Source organism: Eublepharis macularius, chromosome 1, assembly GCF_028583425.1.
Source record: "Eublepharis macularius isolate TG4126 chromosome 1, MPM_Emac_v1.0, whole genome shotgun sequence".
NCBI classification, from domain to species: domain Eukaryota; kingdom Metazoa; phylum Chordata; class Lepidosauria; order Squamata; family Eublepharidae; genus Eublepharis; species Eublepharis macularius.
This window is the reverse complement of record NC_072790.1, coordinates 204,217,636-204,231,842: the sequence shown is the minus strand read 5'-3', so window position 1 is coordinate 204,231,842 and position 14,207 is coordinate 204,217,636.

Below are 14,207 nucleotides of genomic sequence, written 5' to 3'. Positions count from 1 at the left end.
GGGGGTTCCTACAGATCACACCAATGCATGACATCACTTCAAGCAAAAAAACCCCAAACACCTCCCCTGGAGAAACTTAGGTGTTCCCATCAATGCACATGGAACTCCCAGTGGTGCAGATAGCGTCCTCCCAGGCCCTTTCAGATCAGGAAAACAGCACAGAGGAGAAGGTTTAAACCCCCTCTCCTCACACATCCTCAATGGTTTTGACTGAGTGGGGCATATGTAAGACTGGAATCAAATCCTCTGCACAGGACTTGTAAAAGGAACCCCGGGAAAACCACAATGTGTAGTTAGGTACCAAAAAGTCCATCTACCAGGAAGTATGTGGCTGTCTTAATTTGACTCCGGTATTTTGCACATACTGCTTTTTCAGTATCTTGGTCTTCCCAGTCTGTGAGAGTACAGGGGCAGGGAAAGAGTTAGCAATAGCTGTAGTGAAATAAACTTGCCTGACTTGTATTCATTTTTGTTTTAAAAGCATTTTGAAGGGAAATTAGTAATCCTCAATGTATTCTCTATCCGCTGCTTCTTTTCTTTAAAAAAGGTGCCGGTACTCATGATGTTCACCTCCTTGGGGACCCAAGTCTGTTGGCCAAAAGAGGTATTGGTACTGAGGAAAGAAGTGCTGGTACCGGTGTGTACTGCCAGAGAAAAGCCCTGTCCCTATCAATCAAGCAACAGGGAATCCACTGCATAAACACAGTGCTCAAAAGCTTGCAAAAGTTGGCACGCAACTGCAAGATGCAGACACACCGATAAATGGCTCTCTCTTCCAAGCAGCTGCAGTTTAGTGGAGAAAACAGAGAGAGAGATAGGGTTTCAATAGGCCTGCGTGCACTATGCTGAATCAGCAGGCTGTCTGGGCTTTGGCAGCATTCTTCCGTCAAGGAGCCTGGAGCAAAAATCCCTTGCTCCATTATCACGTGTACCACCCTCCAAGCAGCCATAATTCTGAGACCATATGAAAATGTGGCTGTGGTAGTATGGCCTGCTTAGCTGTATATAAATAGAGCCCCATCCACCCCCAGGAAGCATAAACTGCCTGTGACAAAAAGATGACTGGGAATGTTAAAGCCAGCTGAATAAGATGTGGGCTGAACATATCGGAAATTGAATCCTGACAAGACAGAGGTTCTCTGGGTTAGCAGAAAGGCAGACAGGAACTTGAGACCTTTATGTGGCTTGGGACCAGGGTATCTGAAGAACCGTCTTCTCCCGTATGTTCTTGCCCAGGAATTAAGATCACAGTGAGACTGTCCCATCAGCTAAAGAAGCTCACCTGGTGGGCACACGAGAGAGGGCCTTTCAGTGGCAGTCCCACAATTATGGAACAGTACCCCTAGGGAGGTGGGCCTGACCCCCTCTCACTACTGATTTTCAGGAGGCAGCTGAAGATGTTTTTATTTAGGACTGTTTTTAATTAAGTTTGTTTCTGTGTCCTAAACTGTGTTTTTAAACTGTGTTTTTAAACTTTGTTTTTTTCATTATGTAATTGTTTTTTTATTTATATTGTATGTCACCTTGAGTTCATGCAAGGTAGAAATGCAGCTTATAAATGTTTTAAATTTGAAAAAAATTAAAAATAAAGCCTGAGCATAGCCAGAGGCACAACCCAAAAGGCTCTTAGCCTGTGGCCCTCATTATGGCTTGCCAGCAGAACCATAATCTCTTCTTAGCTTGTTGCAGTGGCTTATTACCTTCTTGTTTTGTATTGGAAGCCTCTTGTATGTTTCATAAATGATATTTTTATATTTTAAACATATTTTTCTTTTGTCTCCAATCTGAAAGAAAAGTGGAGTTACAATATTCTAAACAACTAGACAAATTTTAATGCATTTATGCTCAGGTTGCCAGTTCCCAGCTGGGGGCAGGAGATCCCCCCCCTCCTACTCTCCACTCCCCATCCCCGCTTACCTGGCCAGCAGGGGGCGGGGGAGGGCGGATGGCACAACGTGCTCCCGTGCACCGCAGCAGCTGGATTTGGACTCCAACCTCCCACCTGGGGGGTTGGGGAACCTGGCAACACTAATTTATGCCTATGGATCTTTAGCTATTTCAATATTGGTTAAGCAATGGGGTGGATCTGTATGCATCTTTTCCAGATCCTCAGAGTCTACAAACTTCAAACTAAGCCCCCAAAGTCTGAGACGGTTCCAGGCCCTCGCATATCCCTCAATGCCAACATGACCAACGTGCCAGGTAAAAAAGCCTCAAAGAATGGAAAATTTGTTACTGCTTGCCTTTGGCGGAATGGCAGAGTCAGCAGGGAGGCCTGGTCTGCTGTGGAGAAGATGCAGTAATCTCGGACATGGTCGCAGCAGGTCCCAGTGCACTCTCAATGGCATCACTGTAACACAGATGAGACCCTCTCTCCCACTGCCCTTCCACTTCCTCACTATCTTTATCAGAAGGGAGTTGGATGAAGGTGAGGGTTTTCAACGCCACAATTGCAAAATCCTGAAGTTTTAGGGTTGGAGCTGCGGCGGGAGAGGGAGGAGTGGAGGGACCTCAGCAGGATAAAAATGCCATAGAGTCCGCTCTCCAAAACAGCCATTTTTTCCAGGGGATCTGAATAGTGTGGAGATCAGTTGTAGTTCCACGAGATCTCCAGGCCCCTACTTGGAGGTTGGCAAACCAAATGTAGGCTCCAAGGAATTCTCTAGCCCCTCCCCCAGTGATCTCATTGGGAGTGCACCTCATCCCAGAGGCCTTGTTGATTTACAATTAATCCCTCTCCACTCAAACCCTCAGATGTATCTTAGGTGGCTGATAAATGAGTTTTATATTTTTCTGAATAATACTGAATCAGACACAGGGTGGTGGTGGTTGAGAGATCCATTCATTAGCAGTCCAGATTGTGAATTTCCACATCCTGATTGAACTTCTTTTTAAAAATACTCACATTCGCATACAGTAAGGAACAGACAATAGGATTCTTACTTAGGCTGGGTTAGCTCATTCTCCCCCACCCACCCACCCACCCCAGCACCGAAACCTACCAAAAGGCTCTTCACATACTTGAATTACAGAGAAAGGCTCAGTTATAGGCTGAGCTTCATAAAGTGCCATGGTTTCGTATGGTATCATGTACCTAATCATAAAACACTTCAGCAGAGGTGCAATGTAATATGGGAGGCCCTCCTCTCTTTGCCTGCATCGACCCAACCATTTTTTGACAGTTGTTATAACAGCATTTGTATTCCATTAAACCCTGTCAAGAATGATTTCATGACCAAGCCCTGCAGCAGCGACCGGCAACAGTAAGCACAGCTGTGGTGCATGTTGGGAGAAGCATTTATATGAACAGAGCACTCACATCCCACAGGTGCTCAGGAAATAGCAGCAACAGTTAGTGTTTATACAATCCAGAAGTCTTCATTACTACTGAAGCTATGGCACAGATAAGTGTGTTCCTAATAATTCAAGTATAACCTTATGCAAGCTTATGGGATCTGCTGGATTAGTTCGCACATCAGGGTTTTTTTAGGAGTATGCCTAAGATTTTTAAAAGCATACCCCTAAAATGTAGTATATGACACAAGACAATTGCTTGGAAACACATGCATCAGGTACATGCATCAAAGATCCTCTGTTGAGTGTAAATGGTGACAATAGGTAGGAAATTACAGAGGATGGGACTTTTCAGAGTCACACCAATGCCATGACATCATTTCTGGGTCAACCTGGAAATGATGTCATAGCACTAGCACAGTGCCAATCACCACTCCCATTTTCCTCAATAGTTTTCCTCTACCCCACAGCTGAGAAACAGTGGGCAGAGCAGGTGGATGTTGGGAGGTGCCCATTTCAGTTCTTGAAAATGGCATGGGGGGACCAGAGCTCCTCACCACCCTGTGCAGCAGTCCCCAGTAGGATAAGGCCCTTGTGGTTTTTAAAAGTAAAAAAAAAACCCTCTAAAATGGTACCATGCGTCCATAGCAGACTTGGGGAGAAGGTATCATCTACTATGGCCCTTAGTCACTTAAGCTCAGGTTTCCATTCACTAACACAGGAAAAATACTGTTTTGTTTCACAGAGATGTTGGGAAAGTGAATGAGGTAAAGAAAGGAGCCACCATTGGCACATCTAGCCTCCATTATTGACTCTGATTGGCAGAGCATATAAAGCAAAGAAAATTGGTCTCCTTGTCTCCAGTGCCTGTAGACTGTCCCCTTAACTGGAGACTTCAGGAACTGAACATGGGACCTATGGCATGCAAAACATGAACACTATCACTAAGTGATGAAGTTACCAGTGGTAAGCCCTTCTGTGAATATTCATTTCTTTTGTCCAAATGTAGCTGCTGATCACAGAGGTTTTTGAAGTACTACAAACCTCTGCAGCAACAACAAGTAGAAGGTATAGGGCTATAAATCAAGAGACTATAACCACTGATAGCTCAATCATACCACGTTTAGTTTTCTATTGCCTTTTTCCAGTTCCGCTTCTAATTTAACCTCTGGCTCAATCTCATGGACAGCTGGCGTCATCTGGATCCCTTTCTCTCAGGCCACAAAGATCATTTGGGGAATGAGCAATAGGTTGCACTAATAATAGCGTTCCCACCTCTTAACTAAACCCATCTTGTCCAGATGAGCTTCTTCATATGGTCAAAGGTCATATGGTATTTGGAAGGATTATAACCCTTGATGGCTGACTGTAAGCATTTGGGTGTTTTTTTTTTCCAGACAAAAATGGCTCGCAGTTGCTCTGATCCCAACGCCCACGACTGTTTTAGTCTAAATCAGAAGCTTACAAATCATCCTCTGTATAGCTCTAATTGGATGAGCTTCAATTACAACAGCCTGGATATAGACAGTCTAATTGGTTTTGTTCACTGCTCAATAGGTGTATTTGACACCAGCCACCATGGCTAATATTGAAAAGCCAGAAGAAATAGTTGGCTTATTTGAGGTATATAAGCAATCCTTCTTCTAAAAGAAAACATTGTTCCAGTTTGCTTGAAAGCCTTTCATTATCACCAGTTACCATCAAATTGCGTGAGTTGGCAGTGGGGGTACCTCTTTGCAGTGGTTCTGCTCCCACCTCCCTAGGAAATCCCAGAAGCTGGTCCTCAGAGACTTTTGTTCTTGGATGTGGGAGCTATCTTATAGGGCTCCACTGAGATCTATGTGGTCTTCCTTCCTTTTTAGCATCTCCACGAACCATGGAGTTTGAGAAGGGTTTGTCATCACCATACAGATGACACCAAAATCTACCTCATTTTCATCTAAACCAGATGCAGCGGTTGTGTCCTTGAACAACAGTCTAAGGCAAGAAATGGTCATAATGAAGAAGACAGATCTGGGTCTAATGGGTGGTTCTAAAGTCAGGAAAGGGGACAAATTGCTAGTTTTGGATGGTGGACACTCTTCCCAGAAAGAATTAAGTTTGTAGCTCAGCATGTTCCTTAATTTAAGTCTCCTGGATTCTCAGGTGAACACTGGCCAGGTGAACCTATCAGTATTAGCCCCTATGTCAGATCAATGCCTTCCTGGAAAAGAGGCCAGGTCAATGTTGTACATACTATAATATTCTTGTTGCAGACATACTTAATCTGATATGACCAAATGTAAAAGACAGAAGAAGTCCTATACCTCCAACAGCAGTGATGTAGATTAGGCGTGGACTGGCTTCAGTCTTGGCATGGTCTACTGGTCCCCCAGAGTGTTTTAAATTAGACTCAAACTGATCTCTCTTAATATTTTAGGCACAATTATTTGTGTTAACTTTCAAAAATGAGTTCTCGCTTTAAATCTCAAGAAGCTCCTTGATGTAGTAGACCAAGACACAGCTAGTCCTACATTCTTGCTCTGACTCTTGAGAAAGGCAGATGATAATTGAAGTATGGCTGGCAAATGAATATTCTAGCAATCATTAATGCTCAGTGGCCCACAATAATTCAGCCAATGATCCAACGGTGGACTGCCAACTACCTTCTGGCCATACCTGGGCCGATTCCAGACGACTAACCTGAAGGCGCTGCATGCTGCCATGTTCCGGATCGCAGCGGGGAAAACGCGAAATACTGCGTTTTCCCCATTGCGATCCGGAACATGGCGGCATGCAGCGCCTTCAGGTTAGTTGTCTGGAATCGGCCCTGTTGTAAAAGAAGGAATTTTGGCAGGAACACATTGTCTTGTAATCCGCTAAGGGATAGGATCTTGTAGTTACTCTATTGCTGGTGCTACTTAAGATTAACAGTGCAATCCTACACAGAGTTACTCCAGTCTAAGCCCATTTGCTACAATGGGCTTACACTAGAGTAGCTCTGCATAGGATTGCACTGTAAGTGCAGCAGCAACAGGGCTTCCACATGGCACATTTCCCTGCCATCTCCCTGCCCCAATCCCCTAGAAATGGCCATTCCACCTTCCCTGGGCCATCAGGGCTTTTACATTTTTTTTATGCATCTACACAAGAATATAATTATATCAATATATGATTGTGCCAATAAGTGTAGCAGATTCTCTGAATTCCCAGCTTTATTTTTTTTGAAAAGTAAAGCTGGGAAAATATTTTCCCTTGAAACTATATACGCCTTTTTCCTTATATATGTCCATAAGGAAGAGGCTAGCAACTTTTTTTTTAAATGAAAGCAGGGAATTCAGAGAACCTGCTACAACTATTGTTACAGAGGAGTTAGCTGTGTTAGTCTGTAGTTGCAAAATAGTAAAAAAGTCCAGTCGCACCTTTAAGACTAACCAACTTTATCGAAGCATAAGCTTTTGAGAACTACAGCTCTTTTCATCACATGCATCTGACGAAGAGAGCTGTAGTTCTTGAAAGCTTATGCCTCCATAAAGTTTCTTAGTCTTAAAAGTGCTACTGGACTTTTTACTATTTTGCAACTATCATTACAATGCTATATTCTAGTGCTGATATTTTTAAAAAATAAAAAGTTCCCCAGTGTCAGTGGGAGAAAACGGCTCAGTAGGGACAGGGTCAGGGAAATGGCTCCCATGTGAGCCAGAAAACCCAGATTTTCCTCTGCATACAGCAAGCGTCCCCTACTTTATTGTGATCTTTCCCCAAACTTCAGAAAAAAGCAAGTTTCAGAAAGACCGGAGAAAAACTGGATAAATTCCCAGAGGGAGCACCCAGAGAGAGACCAGGTCTTTAGCCATGTTGGCCTGCTGTAGAACAGCAGAATTTGAGTCCAGTGGCACCTTGGAGACTGACAAGATTTTCACAATATAACCTTTTGAGAGTCAAAGCTCCTTTTTTATATCTGAAGGGAGTTTTGACTCTCAAAAGCTGAAAATCTTGTTGGTCTCTAAGGTACCACTAGACTCAAATCCTGGTGGAGAGAGAATGTTGCTATCGGGGTAGATCTTTTGCCACCTGCTACTCCCTTCCAGCCCCACAAGCTTAAAGGGAGCTGCCTCCTGGAAGGCTGATTCTATGTTTTGGGCTACTTCTTAAGGAACTGGCCCTGGTGCGAAGCACATGCACCCTCCCCCCATACCTCCCTTCTGGAAGTGATATCATTGTGGCAGGACACAGAGCTGGGCACACCCATTTGCCCAGCTGCCTGCTGGTGGTGGGCAATCATCAGGCAGTTTGCCTCTTCCTGACGACTGCCAGCAGTAGAGGCACCTCATCCCCTGCATTTGCTAACACACCAACTTCTTCACAAATAGACTTTGCAACTTTTTGGAGCTTGTGTCAAAAAAGGTTACCAACTCCTGGTCTATCCTTATTGGCAGTGGGCCTCCAGGGTCTCTGTAAGAAGGTTTTCACATCACCTGATCCTTTTATAACTGGAGAAGCAGAAGTGAAGACTGAACCTGAGACCTTCTGCATGTGAAGCAGGTTCTTTACCACTGAGCAACAGCAACACTGCATTAATAAGGATTGCCATCCTTCACGAATGAAAACTTAACTCCGAATGAACCAAAGCTCTTCACCAAAGTATAGACATTTTACTGTTTTGGAGCTTACGGAAAGAACACTAATTATTTCGACCAACTAACTGAATGTTAAAATTTTGGTTTAAAAAATTCAACTGATATAACTCCTGAGAAAATAGGTTCTGTACTTGGTAAAAAGGTGGCCTAGGGATCAACAGTGCCATCCTAAGAAGAGTAACACCCTTCTAAGTCTACTGAAGTCTTAGAAAGCTTAGAAAAGCTGGGTTTTAATGGTATTTTTAAACAGCAGTTTTTAATTGTAAGCTACCTCAACATAGAAATATTCTAAATAAAATAAATACATTTTAACTCTGCTTAGGATAGCCCTGTAAATAACTGACTGAACAATAAAACTAAGCTACCTTAAGATGTGGGTGTGTTTTTCAGGTGGTGGAGTGAGAGGAAGATGTTTAGTAACATCTCAGTCATCAGTCTTCTGTCTAGCTCTGTAATTCCCAACATGTGGGGTAGGGCTCCCGAGGGAGGTGTGGGCAGTTGCTATGAATAGCTGGATGAGAAGGCGGGGATTCATCTCCATGAGGGATGAAAGACTTGCAATAAAAAAAATAACTGACCTTTTCGACTTCAAACACAGCTAAAGAAAAACAAAAAAACCCTGAATATACTATTTGTAAGAAGTCCAGCAGTGCAATTGGAAACAGAGTTACACCTTTCTAAGTCCATTGGCTGTACTTCTGTTTAGGGTGGCTTTGCAAGTGGTTTTTTTTGGGGGGGGGACACCCTTTACGATAGAAATAATTTTATTAAAATTGTATTAAAATCCTCACACTATAAGTCCCAGCACTTATGAAGCGTTCCCCTTCTCATGACCCCTGATTTGCTCTTGCTGCTGCTCTTTGCCACTGTCCCCTGCTTATGTGGCCAAGGGCTGTTGGTAACAAGGAGCAGTGCCTGCTGGGCCCAACCCCTCTCATTGCCCAGAGGAACATGGAAGCCAAACAAACAGAGATAGCGGAGGCTTTCTGGACAAGTAAGTGGATGGCAGGAAGGACAAATTGCTATCATCACAGGCAGCATCAACTCCAAGGAAGTAGGTACTACCAGAGGGGAGGGGATCTAACATGCATGTTTCATCAAGCTCCCCCCGCCCCCAAACCTGAAGTCTGTTCTTGTCATGCCTGATCAAATTGTTTCCCCAAGTGTGAGTGTTGAGGAGACCAATTTTTCCTCATCCAAAGTTCTTAATATCCCTGATTGGCCTCAGTCCAAACTGCATCAGAATCTCAGATTTCTAGTATAGACATCTGACACCCACTATTTGGGGGGAAAACCCTGTTGTTTTAGATTACATGGGTTCCTTCCAGAAGATGTGCAGCTTGAGCCTCTGCTCTTTGAAGTAAGAGGAAAAAGTTAAAAGCAAAAATCAAGATTGTAGAGGGGAAAAAAAGAAACAAGAACTAAATCTCCCCCTATCTGAGATAGGCTACTGTGATGGATAGCCTTGTAGAGGGCTAGCTGGCCATTTCAAAGCTGTATCTTAAACCTTTCACAAGAGAGAGGAACTTTGTCAATGTGGATAAGAATGGTGTTGTCAGAAAGCTGAGAGGGAGAAGAATAACAGATGACACTGGGGATAATCTACAAATTTTCATGTGGAAGAGATGCCCATTTCCTCTAAGAAACACATAGGAGAATATTACCACTTGAGGCAAAATGCATTGCTTTTGTGACATCAGCAGCCATAACCCTAAATCTCCACCTTCATTTCAGATGTATTTGAAGGCTAGCAACCAACACACCTCATACTAGAGGAACAAAGACTGTAGGGTTTAAATAGCCTGGAAAGAAATAATAATGTGATCATACAAAGGTGAGCAAAAAACCCACAGAGATATTCCATATATATCTCTATATATACATAAATGCATATAGATAGTCTACTGTTTGGAGGACATTTCATTCTATACAGTTCACCACTTCTTATTCTGTTCTGTATTACCACATTGTAGTAAAAAGAAAAAGTTTCAGGAATGAGTTTCAACTGTAATATCAAAGATATTTTGTCTTTTCAACTGCACCACAGAAATCTGTCAGACAACTTTAAAGCCTAGCTGCAAGTAAACAGAAAGGAGGAAAACAAGAAAAAGTTTCATTTTTCACCTCAAAAACAAAGAAATCCACCCCCATTTTCTGTGCAGTTAACTCCCAAGAGTGCTTGCATAAACAGCTGTGAGTTAAACAGCAGCGAGTATATGACCTGTGTCACATTTCTGTCTGCCCCATTGTGTCTACCTCGGAGTGCCTCAGACCCCATTGTCTTTGATTTCCCCCTGAATAGTTTCACTCCTTTCTGGAAAATCACTGGAGAAGTATGAAAATAAACCTATATATAAAAATAGCCCCCAAATTCAACATTGTTTGAGATGCAGAGGAAAATCTCCTCATACTTATTAGAATAGCCTTAAAATACACATACACAAAACAGTGTACCATATTCATTCCAATATCAGAAGCAGCAAGTACACTGAATCCTGACTTTATATAATAATACTATGATGTTTTATGAAATACAAATTGGGGGCCCAAAATGAAATCACAGGATAAGAAAAGTAATTTGGAAATTTCTCCCTGATCTAAATGTCTCTTCCAGGATACTGTAAGTTCTTAGGAGTTTCAGCAGGTCAACTTTCCAACTCCCTCTGTTCTGCCCCTTAACAGATGTCATCTGCCCTCAGCATTCTGTGCTTTCTAGCACATGCTCACTGTCCAGCTTTCACATCCATACACAGTATTTGGGAATACCCATTTGAAACGTGGTGCTGGAGGAGAGTTTTGCGGATACCATGGACAGCCAAAAAGACAAATAAGTGGGTACTAGACCAAATCAAGCCTGAATTCTCCCTAGAAGCTAAAATGACAAAACTAAGGCTATCGTGCTTTGGTTACAACATGAGAAGACAAGATTCTCTGGAAAAGTCAATAATGCTAGGAAAAGTAGAAGGCAGTAGGAAAAGAGGAAGACCTAAAACGAGATGGCTTGACTCAGTAAAAGAAGCCATGCCCTCCAGTTTGAGGATCTGAGCAAGTCTGTTAATGATAGGACGTTTTGGAGGTCTTTCCTTCATAGGGTCGCCGTAGGTTGGAGGTGACTTGACGGCACATAACACACACACACACAGCACATGCTCAGTACTCATCAAGATATTTGAGGGGAGAGTTCTATTCTTTTTTAATTTACCAGCTAAATTTCAGCATACCGTAGAAGTTCTTCCCACCCAACACACACATCAATATGCAGAAGCCCCTATCTTATCTGTTTCTGTGGCTGTTTTACTGCCTGGTGATAATTACAGGACTGGATCATCAAATTTGTTAGCGAGAACAAGCTGAATGCTCATGAAGTAGTCATCCAGTGGTTTCACCCCTTAAAATGATTTCCATCTGTTCTCAAATTCTTTGCCTCCTGGAGCATGATCAATCCCAAGTGAAGTGTTTCACATACTACTACACTTATCTAAAAAATCCATACAACACTATCAAGTAGGTCAGTATTATCATCTCTTTATGACAGAGGACTGAGTTTGAGAGAGAGTGATTTGTCTAAGCCGCCTATTGAGCGGTGGCTGAAGTAAAAGGTGAACTAATGAATTTGGTGATTCACATCTCAGATCTTTAATGTTATCCTTTACAAGCTTACTTTACAGGGACAAGACATACATTAATCAAAATCAAATGACAAACTCCTTTCACGTCAGGTATTATATAATTTCAGACTAACGTTCCTACATGGAAAAAATGGTCTGTATGTAGAAAAACAATTCATCAGGGAAGAAGGCTCCAGCTTAGCCTTCTCCTTTATTAGCAAGATAGCTATGTGATTGCTCATAGTCAAGCTAGATATAATGGCAGGAGACTTGTTTGTTTAATTTTGGTCTGACCTCAATTACCTATAAAGTGTCTGAGAGGAGTGTGTGTGTCTCACTTTTAAAGCAAAAAGAGGCATGTGGGTAAGTAAAGTGCTGAGCTCTACCCTCACCCACAGCATACTTCGCTGTGGTCTGTCTCAATCTAAGCACTTTTCTCCTCAGCCAAATGCCAAGACCAAAGTGCATTACCTGGTGAAAAATGCTCGGGGAGGCGGGGGGAGGCTACAGGGAGGGAACCAGCAGATATCAAACCCAATCCTCTCATTTAGGATAAAATTGCTTTTGTTAAAGAAATGGATTGGAGCTCCAGATATCTAAATTAATGAAATCTGATCACCTCATTAAGATTCACAATTATTTTTGAAAATGTTGGCTTTGGCTGACTCGTAGCACCTTTATCAGAGACCATATTAAAGGCCAATTGAGAGATCATCCCACCAGGCCTGCTTAAGAGTTTTTCCATCATGAGAAATACATTTTTAAAAATTAAAATAAAGAATTAAATCACATTATAAAACAGTACTCTCGTGACTTCTTCAGGGTGATTTCAAGAGTTGTAACAAATGAATCTACAAATTAATTTACATGTTAACTGAAGACTGTATGTAGACATTTATCCCTAACCAAAATAGTTTTCTTCTGAACCACCAATCTGAGCTGTATGCATAAGGGAGGGTGTTCTCTGACTTCATTCCCTCTAGATTATCTAATAACAATTCACTGGGGAAGAATACTTGAAGTGAACTCACGCGAGAGATCCTTGAGGTGAGGGGAGCCCATTTACTTGCCGCACAATGTAAAAGGGAGTCAGATTGGTACTAGACTTGCCACTGGCTTATCTGGAATACTTATACCCCACCCTTCCAGTAGCTTCAGGAAAGTAACACCAGCAACTACAACAATAAAACATTATTAGAACAATGTAGCAGTACTTAACTGAAGGGCCCCCAATCACAATTTAACAGTAACAGAAAGGACCACCATAATCATTATAGCGCATTGTATTCTTTACAGACCTGGCACTGTGTAACATCAAGGCTGAAGAAGAAGAAATAGAGTTCTTTTCATCTATAGCTCTTGGAATGGCTTAGAGACTAAACAGTGGATAAGCCTCACTGCATCCTCCCTTCTGTCACCAGATTCCTCCTACTACCATGCCTCCCTTGACTATACTCTGCTGGAATGTTACATATATGGTAATCATCCTGTTCATGCTGAACAAGTGACAATAATAAACAGCCCTACAGGAAAACGACACAACAGAATCACATGTGCTACCCACACAAAACTCCTCACCTTTCCAAAGGGCCATATACGTTATATCAGATCCTACCCAAAAAAGAATGCCCCTGCTGGAGGAACAAACCAGTGAGACAAAATATTGGGTATTGCCCTCTGCCATTGTCTCAGCAGGGGCACCAAGAAGAAGTAGCCAGCTCAATTTAAACACATTTCCCAGCCAGACATGGGCCAGGGGATAATAAGAAAAGACAAGGGGCAACACCGCGTAGTAAACTTACAACAGAAAAGGGAAATCTACAGCGGTTGATACAAAGCCTATAGTAGTTTAAAGTGCACCATACAGCAAACAAAAGCTGAACCTTTAAGGATAATTATCAAAACTTTTACTGGTAATAAAGTGCTGGGTGCTAATACATTACAACATTATGACAACATAATTAAATGTAAAGAATGGAACTACACAGTCCACCAGTGGAACCACAAATTCAAAGTCTTTATGCAATGTAATTGAAGCAATTCTCTCTTTGTTCAAGCTGCAGGTGTCCCTGGCGGCGTGAGCAAGCCAAGAAGCCGACTCCCAGGCAGGAGAAACCGTAGTAAGGTGTGGTGCCACACTGGGAAAAGATGCAACTCCCCAACCGCTCAACAGGTCGCAAGCTGAACTCCTGTTTCAGGAATTCTTTCTCAAGAGCGTGGAAGAACAACAATAATCCCTGTTTACATAAATTACAAAATGCTCAAGTCTTAACAAATTCATTACAATAAACACCATTCCAAAAGATAGTTGCTATCAATTAAAGAATAACTTCCAGTTCCAGTGTTGTGTGTGATCTCACTTCTCTAATTCCAATTGGGAAACTCAGATACCAGGTGACATCCAGGGTAGGAACGTCATATAAATACCATCGGAATTACAATGAATCATCATCATTTAAAGGTATAGCACCAAAAGGCTTTACATCAAAAACAACTCTTAAACAGACACACAAAAAGAATACAGTGTGACAGTTTATAGATAGCACGACCAATCCAGCGTCTGATTTAAACCTTTTGGAACCATGGACTCTAATTTAAAAATCCAAAGGGACTCCCTCCGCAGTAACTCCCTTGTACATCTCCCATAATAGAGGGTCTTACAACTTGTAGCACTGAAAATCTAAAG